The sequence below is a fragment of the Pyxicephalus adspersus genome, chromosome 1 (genome assembly GCF_032062135.1).
Source record: "Pyxicephalus adspersus chromosome 1, UCB_Pads_2.0, whole genome shotgun sequence".
Lineage (NCBI taxonomy): Eukaryota > Metazoa > Chordata > Amphibia > Anura > Pyxicephalidae > Pyxicephalus > Pyxicephalus adspersus.
Window position 1 is genome coordinate 158738089 of NC_092858.1, and position 17987 is coordinate 158756075.

The window sequence follows — 17987 nt, forward strand, 5'->3', positions numbered from 1 at the left end:
CATGTTTGAAAATTCCCATGCATTCCAATTGGCTAATCTACACCGGGACGTTTCCTTGAGGCACGTTAATGAGTGTTATCTATAACGCTGCTTGCAATGTTTACAAAAATTAAAACGTGGCATAGACGTTTTCCAGCGTTTTTAAAGGCAAGCTTTAAAATGCTAATAAAAGTGCATATAAATGTGGGTACGTTTACATGTGTTTTAAAAAAAGTCCATGTAGACAGTCTAAGAGAGCATTCTGTTTAGAAGGGGGTTTTGATGTCACTTTGCTTTCACATAACGCTTTGCAAAACATTTGTCATTTATTAATGTGTATTTGTATTGATTCATAGACACTGGCAAGTAACTGGGCATTCTGTATGCCATCAGCCACCTCCAGTCACACAAATCATTATTGCCAGCACACAGATTTGTGCGATCACCTTTAGCAGATATATTTGAGAGAATTTTATGAAAATGATTTATATTTTGGTTAGTCTGCTCCCTGCAGAATTGTGGATAAATATTCTCATCTGGTACTCATTTCTCCTCTGAATTTTTCTTTTGTTTATTTGTATTAGATTGTTAACCGCACAACATGTTTGTTGAAAGCTTTGCTGGCTCTACATCGGAAATGTAAGAAGCCAGCAGTTTGATGAAGCCACTGTCACCCACCCAAATTTCAAATATCAGTTTTAGCTGTGCTTCGCTTTGCAATAAAATAAGCAAGGATCAGTTGTAATGAGTTGCAGAATCCATTGTTATCATTCTCTTATTTTACTTTATATGTAAGGAGTGGATTGTAGACAGATCAGTGAACAACCAGCCTTACCTGACTAAATACAGCCATGTACACTGCTAAACAAAACCTAAATTGGTTTGTGGGGATTGTTCTCGTCATGATTTAGTATATGTACAAACTTTATTATTTGTTAATATTTCTCATGCAAACCCTATATGCCAAACACAACCTTAAGTGTGATTACAATAAAACAATGTCTTGAATGCACACACTGCAGTGGTGTAACATAGACGTCCAAAGTTTGATACAAGCTTCCAAGCAAACAGTTTGAAATGTCAAATGTGTGTACTTATTTCTTCACAAGATGGTATGTAAGGGGCGACTTATATTAAAGGAGCAGGTATGGGGGATTTTGCAGCATGTCAATACAATGCTTTTGGTTTCTTGTAAGCTGTGTCTAAAACCGGCAGGCATGGTTCTACAACTAGTCATTAGATCTTCTAAATTAGTGAGTTTTGTCAATTTCAGCACTTTGGGCCTGATTTACAAAAGCTCTCCAAGGCTGAAAAGGATACTTTCACCAGTCAAGCTGAGTGATGCAGGATTAAAAGCATTTCCTAGCAAATGACTTCCAAATGAAATCCATTCCTGGTTTGCTGGATTACCCAGCTTCACTGATGAAAGTGTATCTCATTTGGCTCTGCCTCTCGGCAATACCGAACTCAAGCACTCAGTTCAGCCTGCTTATGGAACGGGGAGTAAGGCTGCTAAGCACATAGCTTGAACAACTTCTGGTATCAATAAGGAATTGCTCCACAGTATCTGCATCTGCATCGTAGTGAGGGTTTGGTTGAAAGGTTTTTTTATAATTCTTAAAGCTGTAGTCTAGGAGCACATAATCTTTCCACTCTTGAACACCTTTCCCTAACTTAAAAACCCTAAAAACAGCTAAATTGTTCTTTTAAATACTGCATTTGTAAAAATTGATATTTTTGCGATCAATAATGTCATTTAACTGACTGTGTAGCTAATTTCTTTCATTCTGAAGGTACCAAAACTTACACCCACTAATGAGGATGGCATGCAGTAACTGCTAATTCAGGCAGCCTGAAATAAAGAACTAAGTGGTATGCAGTATGGATAATGAATAAGGAATCGCGGTGCGTGCAGTCTATCAGAAGGTACAGACTATAAAGGGCATCTTTTTTGTTGGTCTAGTTGGCATAGTTTTTTTTTCTCTTTATTAATATTGTAACTAGTGGTTGTCACAGAGGACCCAGCTTGGATAAAATACATGAAGGAAGCAGGTCTGAGGGTAGGTGATATGCACATTTAATTTTGTATACAAGGAAGGCAAAATAATTTTATATATACAGGGTGTCCCAAAAGTCATTATACACTTTTAAAGAATTCCTAAAAATTACACAAGAAACTAAGTTCATATTTTTAGCATCAACATAGGAGTCGTTGCTATGCTTGCCATCATGTTCAAATGCCTTTAAGTCTAGTTGTATACTTCCACATGAGGACGCAAGCTTCTCCCGCATTTGCAGCATCTCTTACCTGACTTTGCTGCAACCTGTGCAGGTTCTGGGGCTTAGTGGCATACACCTTGCTTTTGATATAGCCCCACAAAAAAAGTCACAAGGTTTAAGGTCAAGGGAGTGCGGAGCCCATTCGAGAGAACTTTGACCGATCCATTGGCCAAGAAATCTGCAGTGGGGAGGGTGATTGACACATGATCATAATAATCTTCCGCTTGAAGTTTTTGAACAATCTGAAGTCGGTACAGGTAGAGCTTTACCACTCCAGCTGAGTTCCAGTGCAGCCTCCCATACATCAGCTGAAGAAAGCTAAAGAACCCTCTAGGTATCCTACATCTAATTTTTGTTATAATAAAAATGAAGATTTAACAATTTATTTTTTTATAGCAGGGAAAATCTATCACAAAATTCCCCCTTGTTTTTTTTTTCCTAGATTCCAGGAAAGGAGGATTAGGGAAATGATTTTTTGGACGAAAGTGGCACAAATTTTACACGGGATGAAACGCAAAGATGGGGCTGTTCTTTAGAAAGGATGGCTTTTTAATGCGTAGTATGCTAGCTTCATATTTAAATGAAAGGAAATTTATGGAAAAAAAGGAAAATTAAGGAAAAAAAATTTTATGTTTGGATAAAAAAATACATTTTCTGTAAGATTAAAAAAGCCAGGCAACAATCCAGTAACTTGCTCACTGCAAACATTTAAAGCTGTTAAGTCTTGCCTATCAGCTGAAAGTCATATGATGTCGCTATCGCCTTTAAAAAACAGAAATATTTCCCCTTTGAGCTTTGCAGGTAACAAAGGGCACAAAGTATGCACTTACCTCCACTCCTGGCCACAACTTATTTTTTTTACTTTGGGCGATGTGGAGAAGGGTCAGTCTTTTTGCTCTCTGTGTCAAAGAGTTGTCTCTTGCCTTCCTGTCCTGTGAACTTCCCAAGAAAGAACATATTTAATACAAAGAAAAGGGCGGCGAGATATAGCTATATTTCTCAAGTTTTGGATTTTCCCCCCTTTCTCAGAGACGTTGGTGATGATCAGGGCAAATAAAAACAAAGTTTTGTTCTGTGAATGAACCACTTACACCAGACTTTCTCAACCATTTACTATGGGGCAACCCTCGAAAAAACCTTCAGGCTTTAGGCTCTTCTATAAATACTATATCCACAACTCACAGTATATTAGAGGGGTGGTCAGTGTAAGGAAATGCCTCATATTGCTGGCCAGTATTAGGATTTTCACCTTTATAGATAGCCAAAAAGTTAATTGGAATCACTTAAACTGACCTGAGAGTCACAAACTGCTCATTGCTCAAGGAACCCCTAGCAACCTCTGGAGGATCCCTGTATGAGAAACACTGCTGTACACTGTGCTTCCTCTTTCGAAACCCATAGTGCTCTGGGGATCCTGAGATAGCTTGCAATCTGTATTAAATTAGAAAATTAATTCATTACATTAAAAAATATATATCCTGATAATCAAAAACCAGAGATTTAATCAATTTCTTCGTGCTTCTGCAATGTTCATAGTGCATGCTTTTTCTGGGTTTTCTGCAACTCATTGTTTTTCCCAAACACAAGGCAGTGTCTATTCTACCCATAATCCTAATTTCTATTCATTTCAGACTAGCTAGGTGGGTTCATTGGCATTTAAATAAAAGAAGGCCATCTATTGGCTTAAGCTCCAAAAAGTGCAATAACCCCTCCTAGATAGCTAAAAATTTTCTATATTTGCTCTAAAAAAAAAATCACAAATGTCCATAGCAACACAGTTAAAGAGAGGATTCTCTTGCTTGACCGATATGAATTTGGGGAAAAAGTTCCTATGTGACACTCAGTTACAAGGCTGTCTAAAGTCACATGGTCAAGCAGTGTCCTCTTTTCCACACATCGGACTGCTTAAAAATATCAAATTGAATAGCTGGGCTGTTTTAACCATGAATATAAAATAATTTTCTTTTGTTATGGCAATTATGAAAGCAGTATCATACTTTCACAACATACAATTAGCAAATACCTGGAGAACCCAGAAACAATAGAATAAGACATTCATTGTAGCATTTTTGCAGGGTGTGAAGACAGAAACTGTTGGGGGAAGTCTTGCAAACTATATTCCATGCCTCATTGGAGCCCAATGTGGGAGTTCTGGAACACCCTGTCACCATTTGCTTAAAGATGGCTTCTCTGTATAGGTGCCAAATTACATGGTTTGTGGGATAGGGGTGCACCAGTGCCCTAATTTTTTTTTTTTTTAATGAGAACTTTAAAAAGATGTAAAGGGCCTGCTTTATTAAAGCTCTCCTAGACTGAAGAAGACTTTATTGGGAGAATCCATCAAACCTTGAATTGGTTTTGTACAAATATTTTGCTACAATTTGGCAAATGATTTTAGTCCTAGACCAGATTCATTCAAGGTTCACCCAGGTTCTCTCATGAAGGTCTATCTTCTCAAGTCTTGGTGCCATTTTATAAATCAGGCCCAATATATGAGTAGGTGCCCTTGGCCTGTCCAGGAAATAACTTTCTTTGGTCCTTTTTTAAAAACTTTGGTCTCCCCCTGCATTTCTCCTACAGAACCAGCAGGTGCCACTTATGCACTTCCCTTGGTGCAGTATCCGGCTGAACATTCTGATTTCAGTTGGTGATTACTTTCTTTCTTTCTTCTTAGAGAGAATAAAAGGAGCTGAAAGCACCCGGCTTCTGATCTTCTGTAAAATATATAAAAGTTATGGTAATTCTGAGCGGATGATGAAAGCCCCAGGAGGACGTCTGGCTTTTTTTCCCACTGCATTATGTCACATTATGCCATTTTTCCCAGGTTGGTTCTGGTTCTTCTTAAGAATTAGCTCCTCTTAAGATGGAGATCGAGAAAAGATTTACATTCAGAATGTATGTTACAGCGACTTGTTTAGAAGGGCGATTGAGAAGATCAGTCATGTCGCTACATCTCCGCCTCTGCAATGCTAATAATTCAGTCTGCTAGGGGAAAAAAGCTGCAAGCTAGGATTACTCCGAATCTGCAGCCAAAACCAAGTCTAAAAATAAACTCATAGAAAAAGCTTTCTCTCCCTCCAACAGTTTAACTCTTCTGTTACATTGGATAGAGTGGATAAATTGTATAAATACTTAAAGGTCTGGATAGTGTGGTGATGGGTTACTGCTATCCAGGGAGATTTTCCTACACTTCCTGTCTTTGGGACAAATGTTTACCATACAGGAAGAGGAAATATCTGCAACAGCGAATAGACAACAATAAAAACTGACCTCTAAGATAAACCGTACCCCCTCCCACATCTTCAAAAAACTAAACTGCTGGTATAAAGAGTCTAAAACCCATTTTTACCCACCTAAAGCTGTAGTCATGTGATGCGCCAACACCAATCTTCTATCCTGTTCACGGTTCACTTTCGGTTCACTTGCGGTTCTTCTCTTCCGGATGTTCACTTAACTTGGACAATGCCTATTAGCTGTAAGTGGCAAAGTCCTCTTTTCAATGGATCAGAACATGAGTATGGCCTCAGTGAGGGGATGAGCTGTTAGCACAATATAAAGCAGTGGATCAGCAGTCCCTTGAACCGAGAAGGGTGGACAGTGGTTTAGGTAAATATAGCTTCCTTTACAGGAGATAAATTTAGGTCTTGTGACATGGGCAATGGGGAGATTATGGGTTTTGCAGTAACATCACAAAATGTGATATTGCATTGCTTTGGAGAGATTCAAAGAGAAGATTCCCTCTTCGCAAACAGCAAAAACGAACCTGACAGAGGTGTCGGATTGGCATTGGGATTGGTACTTTTTTCTTAAATAGAAAGTTTTAGAAAGATTTGTTTTAGAAAGATATGTCCCCAATCTCACACCTAGAGATTGAGTGACATGAGTAGAACTTGGAAGAAGAAGAAAGAAGATGGCTATGCCCACTGTTTCATCCACACTGGAAAGACGAGTGAAGCCTGGATGGTGCAGGACATACTGGAGGTTTCTAGAGGGATTAAGGGCTTTTCACCATTATAGGTAAATTATATTTTACCAAGCCGCTTTAACATACACCTAAAGCTTCTTGGTATAACACTAAAAATTTCCTATACTTAATTATGACATGCAGGGCCTGATTAGTTTATCATTTCACCAACAGAAACATCAAGGTAATGTAAGTAAAGATTGCCATGCATGGTCTGCAAACTGGTGAAAGCATTTATTTATCTACAGGTGCTCAGCACATCTTGAATAAGACTGCTGCATTCACTCCACAACAAAACTGAACAAAGATGTGGCAAGGTGCAGAGGCTCACAGGAAGGGAACTGAATGACGCCGGCCATCGTTTAACCCAGAAGATGTCATCCCATTGCCAGATCGGTGAGTTTTTAGGGCACAACATCGCAGTTATGGTGAATATAGAAGCCAGTGGTATCATTTTACCAGTATTTGGCATACCAAGAGCACTGTAAACCAAGTCATTCTGGTATATACTCCTTAATTTAGAAAAATACTCTTCCTGTAACTGCTTATAAATTGTAAACTGGGCTTGCCTTTCAATTTGTGTGTCCCTTAGGTTACATCCACACACGCCAGATTATTCTCCTTCAATTATCGTTTCAGAGCTATTATTGGACAAGAATCTGACGAGTGTACAGCGTCCGCCCAGTGTCGTTCACGGATCCATCCTGGTAGATCCACGAAAGCTGAACAACTGCAAAGGAAGTGAAGGGAGGAGAGCCGCTCGCTTGTTCTCCTCGTTTCCCTCTTCATATAACAGAATGGCACTGGTCGTTCATGCATCTTATAGTCTTTTGTCATTTGAAAGGATTGTGAAAGATCCTTTCCAATGACAAAAGTCTAATGTGTGTACATAGCCATAGAGTAGTATAAAGTCCTAAAACAACCATAGGGTGACAACTGCACACTGCTGAAGAATATTGGACATTATGGAAGCCTAACATACCTATGTTACAAGAAGGCTCAGATAAAGAATAGGCTGCCAAGGCATCCCCTGCATGGCCCAAACTCTTCTTTTTTTTATCAATGAAACACACAATATTGTGTTGCCTTAATGCTGAGAGAAACCTTTCAAACGGCAATACAGCGTGGTGTGGTCTGGTGTAGTACAAATCCTGGCCTAAATGCTTTGTTCTAACAAGAGACAGGCCACAACTCCATTCCCGGCTTTGTCAGACAGGAATCATCAATTTCAGAAAAAAGGTGTTTTAAGGCATTTTCCAGCAGCAAACAGTTACAAATCATATTACCTGGAGGTACAGAACAATAAACAGGTTAAAAGTCCTTAATGGCACCTTAAAGTGGAGGTAAAGTCCCACTTTGAAAAACTGCAATCAGGTGTTTATTGCTAATAGGAACAAGTCTTTTTACCAGCCAAAGGAAAGACTGAATGGGAAACCTGCAGTCTCCTGGGTTTCATTCCATACATCATCCCAGGAGGCTGGGGGCCGCTCCTTCTGCACCCAACATCGGGCAGAAATGACCCTTTTGTAATAATTGTTCTTACCTGCCCAGCTGTCAAACTATACTGAGCTGCACATTCAATCCTAGCTTCCCTTGCGCATGCTGGGAATGAATAAACTTCTGCACGAGTTACTCCTTTACGAGTTAAGGAAAAAAAGAAGCAAGAGGGTGGTGCCCTGCAACAGAACCGGGACAGGTGAGTATCGCAGATTTAGTTCCGCTTTAAATTAAATTTGGTAAACTTTTTGCCACAAGTCAAACAATTTCTATGCTGCCACATCCTATTCAGTTTTTTTTTCTTTTTTCCTTCATTGTTCGATAAAGGGAAACCTTTGCTGAGAATAACAAACAAGCTACCACGCTAGCTTTTGCCTCTGAAAATACAGTTTGCCTGGCTGTTCTAAAAATTTATAATCCATAACAATGGATCCAGAACAATGAGGTAGGTAGGCTGCAACCTTGCAGCGGTCCTATTCCAGTTAAGTGATATATCGTCACATTGCGCCAGACAACTAACATTGTGAAAGGAAGTGAACAATCTCCAGTCCTCTTTAAATATATTGTACATATGTGAAAAACATAGACTGATACATTTTCAGCTATTTTTCCAAATATTTGTGGCCACCGATATGCAGTTTAGTCTGCTTGTAAGCACTGAGCCAGTTTATTTTTTTGTAATTAAGATGACAAATCACCAGTGAAAGATTATTTGACCAATTTCTAACTCTCCGTCAACATAATTAGTTTGGATTAACCCAGATTTTTTTCACCTTCAGTGTTTTAGCTATGTGAGCCATGCTTTGGAGTCCAAGGTGCTATTACTTAGAAAGCTTGTCTCTGCTGAATAGGGATTAATTACCCCTTTAATAGTCCAGCTTCTCCTAAACTCCATCAATTATTTGTGTAAATATGTTGTGCAAGGCTTGTTTTAAAGTTTCATGTGTCAGTAACCAATGCCACAACCATTTTGGCAGAAGGAACCTGGAGAAGCGGTGAAATGGGAGACATATTTAGAAAGACTTTAGGGAACTCGCAGAACCAGAATGTAATGCAGGATGTGTTTTCAAACCCCGCAGAAAGGTCACGAGGGACACAGGAGCAGAAAAGCCTCTTGGCACTTATGTATCAAACTCCTGCATGACAGATTATTTTGCAGGTTATGAAAAAAACAACTTCCATCAGAGTTAATGCATTCACAATGTAATTCTTTCTAAACTGTAACTTACGTACTGCTGCTTAATTGATCCCATCCGCATTCATTAATCATCTGCTGGTCTCCAGATTTTAACTTCTGCAATTTTGCTTATTTACAAAATCTGAATAACTATAATTAAACTGAATTGCATGGTTGCAGGAAATGAACTGTGGACAGTGGATATTTTCTTTTTTATGCCCCTCAGCCCAGTGTTTTAATAAGCAATAAAGGTATTTTATGGATGAAGTTAAAATTATAGACCTAAGCTCAAAGGTTCCAAGTTAAACTCCTTTGATTTTTTTTTCAACGCACTCATTTTGTTTTCATTTGCTGGATCCCCATGGATCGCGTTTTAAATGCTCAAGAGCCCAAACACGAAAATTTGAGTCATTCATTAAAAAAGGTTGCAGATAAAGTTTCCAAGTTGAGTCAATGTATATTTAGTCATCTTACAAGACCTTTAGAAGAACAAAGTTAGGAATGGGCAAGAATTTTTGGTCCAATGCATCTATCTCCAAATAGCATGGACAGAAAATTCTAGTTAGACAGAAGAAAGATATTAGGAAAATGTTTTACTATTTTCTGGTAATGAGAATGTTCATCCAAAACACAGCTTGAATCACTGGGGTGATCAATAGGAACATGTAGGGAGGCAAACTAGGAAAACTGGGCTTGCGAGGTTGACAAACTTTTTAGGGCCCCATTATCAAAATATGATCTGTCAGATCGCAATAAAAATTTTAGAAAGATAATGTTACTATTTTGTTTCCTACATCCAGAGTACGTGGTTGTTACTTTTATAAAAAAAAAATTGCCAGTGGTGATCAAGAATATTTACTATTACTTTATTACTATTACTGCATTTGTAGAAATAGTAATAAAGTGATCACCACACCGAGATCTCTGCATAGCATTTGCCTTTTTTATAATAGTAAACACTAATGTATTTTTAACCCCTTGTCACCACTTTAAATGTTTTTTTTAAGTAGTGGGTGCAACTAAAGAGGTCAGATATGTCACTCCCAGATAGGATTTCATTTCTTTATTCAGTTATCTGGAACTTCTGCCTACATCAGCAGTGTAAGGAAATCACAGTAGGGGTTTCAAAGCAGATTGAAAAAAAATGAACAAAGCTTTTGTGATATCAATATCTCCTTCAGTGTCCATAAGAGAGGAGATTAACCTGAAGTTTTAAATGTCAGTCAACACCAAACTGACCACTTTAACCTGCAATTTATATCTTAAAGTAAAGAGAACAGAAGACCGTTACAAAGATAATCACTAACTCAAAAATACATTGTTAAATAAATTCCCTTTTGAAAACATATGTACCCATACCTTTCGGAATACCATGCACCAGGAAAGACTGGGCCGGAGGGTTGGGGTATGTGCCCATTGGGTATATGCCAATAAGATGGGCCTGAGTGATTAAAACTCTCCAAGGCTGGAGAGGATACACTTTCACCAGTGAAGCTGGGTGATCCAGCAAACCTGGAATGGATTTCCTAAAAGTCACTAGCTATTTGTTAGCAAATGTTTTCAATTCTGAACTAGATCCATTCCAGGTTTGATGGGTTGGTGGCTTTCAAACAGAGCTTTTTAAACATCAAATCAGTTATCTGCTCCCCTTATTTAATTTTGGGTCTCGCAGATAGAATTCATCCAACATGAATTTTCTTGGAGGTCCTATGACTGAATGCCAAAAGCTACAATGATAGAACATGATGGATGGAAGAAGATGCAAAACCCTGAAGGTGTTTACAAAGAATGTCCATTCCACATCTTGCCCCTAATGATTGTGGAACTATTGTATACTTCATGGGACACTTAGATCAAAATATTTCCATAGTGGCCAAACAGCCATTAGGTTGTAGTTGCCCATAAGTCGATGGTTCCCAGTCTTCCACTAACTCACCCCCAACCTGCATTTAAAACTCATGACCCCTCTCTAGAAAATACCTTTCTATTATTTATATTTGTTTGGCTTCACATTGTGGAATTTCATATATTTTTTCTCTTCTCACCTGAAGAGCACTTGTGGTTTACACAATAACATGTACTCTGTATATGGAAGAGAGATGCATGACAGCTCGAAAAAAAACATTTCATTTACAGCTTTGTGTTAGTTTATGACATGGGCCAGAGTTTATTTAGGCTGTGCAAGAGAATGGCATGGAAAGGTTGTCACAATATGTTCTAGAAGGTTTATTATAAGTGCACCCGTACTCTAATAATACATCTAAGTTAGGCAGTAAGATAATGTAGAGTCTGGTTTTGGTATTCTACTTTTTTTTAAGCCTATTGAAACTTTTCTTTGCAATTTTATTAAAGAGAAACTTAACTGAAAACTGAAAAAAAATACACTTACTTTCAATCCTGCAGGGCAGTCCGATCCATCCGTGGGTGTCCTGCATCGGGTTCTGCGTCGTCCCGGCATCTGTCCTGGAGCTGGCTCTCCAGGCGCCGCTATCTTCTTCTCTTCTTCCGGGTTCTTCATCCTACGTCACCCGACCCAAGTGCGAGATCGGGTGACAAAGGATAGAAAGAACTTGCCAAACTGTGCATGCATGAGATCGGCAAATTTTTTTTCTTTGCACGAAAAGGCTCCATCAGCGCATGCCCGAGATGCTTGGGCATGTGCAGAAGGAGCACCAAAGAGCCTCCTAGGATACCTACGTTATGTATCCCGGAAAGGCTCCCAGGTGTTCCTTCTGCGCTTCTTTCTGCTTCCATTCAGAATTAGGGGGTGGTGCTGCCCCCCTTTTCTTAAGAAAAAAAAAAAAAAAACAACAGAATTTTTACTCTACATAAAAGGGTTGTCTACCCTTTTATGTAAAGTGAAATTTCTGAGTTTAGGTACGCTTTAACTAGTGAACCATATTGCTCTGCCTTTTATCCCAACTTCGTATTACATTGACAGGGAATACAGGCAAGGAGAGAGGTAGAAAAAAAAGGCTCTATCGGGATATATAGTTTTTCTGATACATTGGTAAGGCATTAGGGGCAAGAAGTCCTTAAAGAGCACAGAAAAACAGGGGGGCATATGACAGGGGCTACCAGAAGGTTCTTTCCAGTGGGACAGTCACCATATATACATGGTGTACGAAAAAAAACAAAAAAGACTGGGCATTTCACGGTTGAAGATGAGCCCCGCAGTGGGCGCCCCCCAACCTTAACTGACCCAGCAACCTGCGATGCTGTCCATGAGCTGATTATTGAAGACCAGTGAATATCTGCAAAAAAGATAGCCCAGATACTTGACATCCCACAGGAGCATTTGTTATCACCACTATCCTAGACATGAGCAAGCTTTCAGTGAAGTGGGCGCCGAAATGTTTGAACAGTGATCAGAAGAAGGAACGAGTTGAAGCATCCAAAGACGGTTTGGCCCATTTTGAAGCTGCACAGGACTTTTTGGCTAGGTTAGTGACTGAGAATGAAACCTGGCTCCACATCTATGATCCTGAAACCAAGGAACAGTCAAAGGAATGACACCACAGCGGGTCCCTGCGGCCGAAGAAGTTCCGAACCCAGAAATTGGCCAAAAAAGTAATGGCGTCTGTTTTCTGGGACAAAGACGGTATTCTGTTGTTGGACTACCTACCTCAGGGCTCTAGTATCACTGGACAGTATTATGCAAACCTGCTGGACCAGCTGAAGGAGGCAATTAAGACGAAACGCCGTGGAAAGTTGACCAAAGGGACCCTTTTTTTGCAGGACAATGCACCTGCGCACATGTCCAATGTTGTGGCTGCCAAATTGAACACCCTGGGTTTCCAATTGGTCCACCATTCCCAATACTCACCTGACCTGGCCCCTTCGGACTATTATCTGTTCCTAAATTTGAAGAAACACCTGAAGAGGCAACATTTTGAGGACATTTCTGACGTGTAAGATGCTGCTGAGAGCTTGACATTCCATCACCTTTTACTGTTCAACAATCAGCCTTTGTAAAGTTCTATTTCTTCTATAGCAAAGGAACTCACACATCAAAGGTTCCTCATTCATTACTGATTGACAAGCAATCATTATAGTGCAAAGTTCTATATTTTACATGGTAAAGGTGTTTACCTATTAAAGTTACATCAACCCTAATTAACCAATACTAAACTATTATAGTGCAAATTTTTATTTATTTTATGGTGAAGGTGCCCAACCATTAAAGTCCTATTACCCCTTACTGGTTATCAACCATCCAGTTCAAAGTTCTATTTCTTCCATAGTAAAGGTGCTTACTGATTAAACTGCCATCACCCCTACTGAACAACAACCAGCCAAACTAGTGCAAAGTTCTATTTTTTCAATGTTAAAGGTGCTCACCTATTAAAGATCTATCTTCCCTTACTACTTAACAACCAACCATTAAGGTGCAAAGTTCCTTTTTCTTCCATGGTATAGGTGCTCACTCATTAAAGTTCCAATAACTTTACTGATTAAAAATTAACCATTAATGTGCAAAGGTCTTTTTCTTCTATGGTAAAGTTGTCTATCCATCAAAGTCTCAACACCATCTATTATAGTTTAGATTTCTATTTCTTTCATGGTAAAGGTGCCCACCCATTGAAGTTTTATCATCCCTTACTACTCAACAACCATTTACTATAGTCAAAAACTCCTTTTTCTTCCATTGCATAGGTGTTTACTCATTAAAGTTCCATCACCCATTACTGATCAAAAATGAACAAAGAGAGCAAAGTTCTGTTTCTTTGTTATTATCCATTAAAGGTCCAATAACCCTTACTGATCAACAACCAACTATTCTAGTGCAAAGTTGTATTTCTTTCATGGTGAAGGTTCCCATTCATTAAAGTTCCATGACTCTCTACTGATCAATGTATGATGCCACCTTTATCTGCTGCACTGTCAGTTTTTGAAACTACATTTATATGTAAATACAATCCCCAAGGGCTAATTGCTCATAATTATATGCACTGACACCCAAGCATTTGCATGCACAGTGACAAGGCTCTTACTAAGTATCTGTTGCAGGAACATTGATAAAATATGAAGCTTGGTTTTGCATTGCCTCTTACTGCCAGGAAGTGGAGCATGACAGATCGCCACAAGGCACCTGAGAATTTTGTGGCTCTGCTTCAAAAATCAAATCAAATAAAAAATAATAATTTAAAGATCTGAACTGCTAATACCAAATATTACTGGTTATGAGGGGTTAGATTCACAGATAGGGGCTAGATATTCACACGTTGGTCAAGTTGCTAAAGAATAATCCCAACGTCTCCTCTGTTACAGCCGTCACTTTATTGATTGATGCTTTTTGCTTACTTACATCTGGCTGACATTCACCATGTCCTCACACAGGTCAATGACACCAGCCACTACCATGGCATTTATTTTATCTCAGTGAAAAGGTGAAAAATGCTTTTTTACCCCTCTGCATGCTGCAGTCAGGGAGAAGCTGACTATGACACAGAAAATCAATGGTTTTATATACATTTATAAAAGAAGAAAGCTGACACAATGCTTGCTGATATTTTTAGCTATAGGAGTCCTAATCTAAAACTTTACCCACGACAAAAAAAAAAAATTACAGTAAAAAAACAAGCATGTGTGAATCAGGAACCTGGAATTGGTATTGGGCACTGAGGATCCGGGTGCAGGAGGAGTGAGTATGCAAACAAGGGGGTCAGTTTCTATCTGCATGGAGTTTGCAGGTTCTTCCCGTGTTTGAGTGGGTTTCCTCCAGGTATTCTGGTTTCCTCTTACATTCCAAAAACATGCAGTCAGGTTAATTGGCTTCCCCTGAAATTGACCTTAGACTATATTAAATTAAAATTACATATGACTATTGTAGGGACATTAGATTGTTAGCTCCTTTGAGGCACAGCTAGTGACATGACTATGGACTTTGTACAGCGCTGCGTAATGTGTCAGCTCTATATAAATATTGTATAATAATAATAAGGGAGGGTTACTTTGGGGATTAGTGTTGGGCTTGTGTGGGTGGGTGTGAAAAATGGGTGTAAGTCCTAATGTTAGTGTCGGGGTTACAGAGAAGGTTAGATTTAGGGTTAGAATTACACAAAGTGTTAGTGAGGAGATTAGGATAAGGGGGGAGTTTTAGGGTTATTATTATTAATAGGGGGTAGTTTTAGGGTTATTGAGCAGGTTACTTTAGGGTAACAGAGAAGGTTGGGGTGGGGTCTTCATGTGGCATGTTCATGTGTTCAGTGATTAGCACTTACCAAAACTGGTAGATCAAACTGTGAACTGGCGAGAGTCATCATGGGCGCTCCAAGGCTCGGTAGGGGTGTTAGCCCATGGTACTGTCCTGTAGAATATTGTAGCACAAATTGCTGAGAAACCCAATGGTGGCTAGAAAAGAGGGTGCATGTAGCTGCAGACCACTGCCCATGATGGTCCATGTCCACCACTTAAAGCACTTACAATGGGCATGTGAGCATCAGAATTAGAATGGAAAAAGGTGGCCTGGTCTAGTGAATCATGTTTTCTTTTAGATCAGCAGACCTTTTGGAGCTCTCGGACCACTAAATGAGCGGACTTCGGACCACGCATGGGCGGGGAGCCGTGTGTGTTTAATGCCATGATACCAGAACATCGCAGGTCCAGAGACGCAACCCGCCCACTGCCCTGAGCCTGCGATCCGTACGGGGGACATGGTTCAACATATTACGCAGCATTTATATTCTGAACTGTCATTGATGATAGTGTGAAGTTAGGTGGTGTTATACACATTTTCTTCCAGGTCGCTGACTACCAAAAAAACGATTAGGACCTACCTTTCTGACCTGATACGTAAATACGGCCCATATGCTACACAATTTCCTGGATTGCAAGCTCTGTGGGTCAGACTTCATCTGTGCAGGTTTTTCATCTGCTGCCCCTGTTTATTGTACAGTGCTGTATTATTTATTGGTGCTTCATAAATAAAAGATAATAATGATTTTATGCTTTTTATGATAAGCCTTTCTTTTCTCATACACTCAAAGTTGTTGTAAAAAAATAATATAGCATGTAATTTTAGGAATTTAGACATAATTTATACTATTACACTGGTATTTTGTATGAGAAAACCCTCATATTGTCAATTTGATCAGTAACAGGTGATCTTTTTTTTATAAGGTCATTCATTGTCACTGTATGGATAAGGATCCTTTGTGAGATATTTGTAGCACCATCTAGTGGCCAATATTGGCTGTGTCATGCAAAGATTTTTGGGGACAATATGTATTATTATTATTATTATTATTATTATTATTATTATTATTAAAAATAGAATTTATGAACACAGTTTAATAAGTGCAAACATATAGTCCTCTTGTCAATGGCAATACTAAGAGATTGTACAATATGTTTTTAATTTTTTGTTATTGAGCTTTGTAAACAAAAAACAGATTACACGCTTACAAAATAAAGAGAAGACATAGGGGAAGGAGCAAACCATAATACAAAAAAACAAGCACCTGGTACAGGTAACATTCACAGTAATAAAACCAATATAGGTCTAACCAAACAAAATGTTTTTCAATCTTTATTCATCTCAATCTAGGTGCATATGGTAGCAAACACTTCTTTTTTCCCATTTATTTATGACTGCACTCTGACTCAAACCAACCAAACAAGGGCTCCCGATACTTGGGTTCGGGGAATCATCTGATTTGCTTGCCTTAACAAATTATTAAAAAAAGAAAAGAAAAAACAGGTGAATACAAGCTGCAATATATATATATAGTGAACCTAATGGACACAGAACAATTTCTCTTTGTTGCAGATTATATGAAACAGAAAAAACATGCATTATCTAACTTTTAAACAAATCTGTAATCCTAAACATATAGCATAATACTAAATATCTTCATATTTACTATTATTATTACTATTATTTATTAATATTTCTAATATATCCTATTAGAAATAGACAGAAAAATTGTGTTTTATCATACCTGTACCTTGATATATATCTTGATGTATGGAAACAGTCAGTTCTATCATCATATTATCATACAATTCATTTCAGTCTATGGATTTATTTTAAAGGGTTTATTCTCATTATATCAATGCAGTGCATTATAAATTCACAAAAATTACAGTTTGCATGCTTTGCAAAATGGGGAGCGATGAATGCAGAATAATGAATTTCCCTACTCTATGCAAAATGGACAAGTGAAATGCCATATTTTGTTTAAAATTTGTTTTAGAAATTTCCCAAGACTACTTTTACATTACTTTTTACCTGGATTCGGCCCAAGATTGAAAACATTTGCAAACAAATAGCAAATTATTTTTTAGAAATTATTTCTAGGTTTATTTGATCTCTCAGGTTCTCCTATGATAATCTATCTTCTCCAGTCTTGGAGTGCTTTAATACATAAGGCCCAGTGCATTGTCTGCTGATACAAATTCAATATTGTCACTTGTGGCCATGACCTGCCTGTGCTACTTTAAAGGATGAAAAACTAAGAAGGTCAAAGGCAATCTCCTTCTTCTTTCGCCTTCGTAAGGCAGGGAAATTATTTTGATATAACTTTTTTAAAGCTGTAAACTGTCTTTGGTGGAATATATAGAAAGAATTTTAAACAGACATCAGGGATTGGTCCAGCTCTTATTACACCTGCACTTTAATTGCTGCTAAAAAGTTAGGAGGATACAGGACAGCAGTTTACTACATTTTGCCTCAATTAAGTGTTTTTTAAAAAGTATTTATAGCAATCTGTCGCTGAGAGAGTAGAAATAAATTATAATTGCAGAATATTAATACTCCGGGGAGATTACAAGATATACTTCATGTCAGTGGTCTGGCTCATTAGAAAAAAATGGTAGCTGGAAAAATATAATTTTTCTGTACTGACCATCACATCAGAAAATGGAATTGTGGAGTCTTTTCTGTGCATTTGTTTTTAGTTTTTAAGTTTTTATTTAATACAACACAACCATAGCAACCATTAATTTTCCCATTACCAGTTTAAAGCAGTCAGGATAATAAATCTGAACTTCTTGAAGATTTAAAAGACTACTACTCGCTCCTATAGTTTATCTAATAATAGAATAAATAGAATAGAATAAATGTAATTCACTGCACAGAAAGATTTG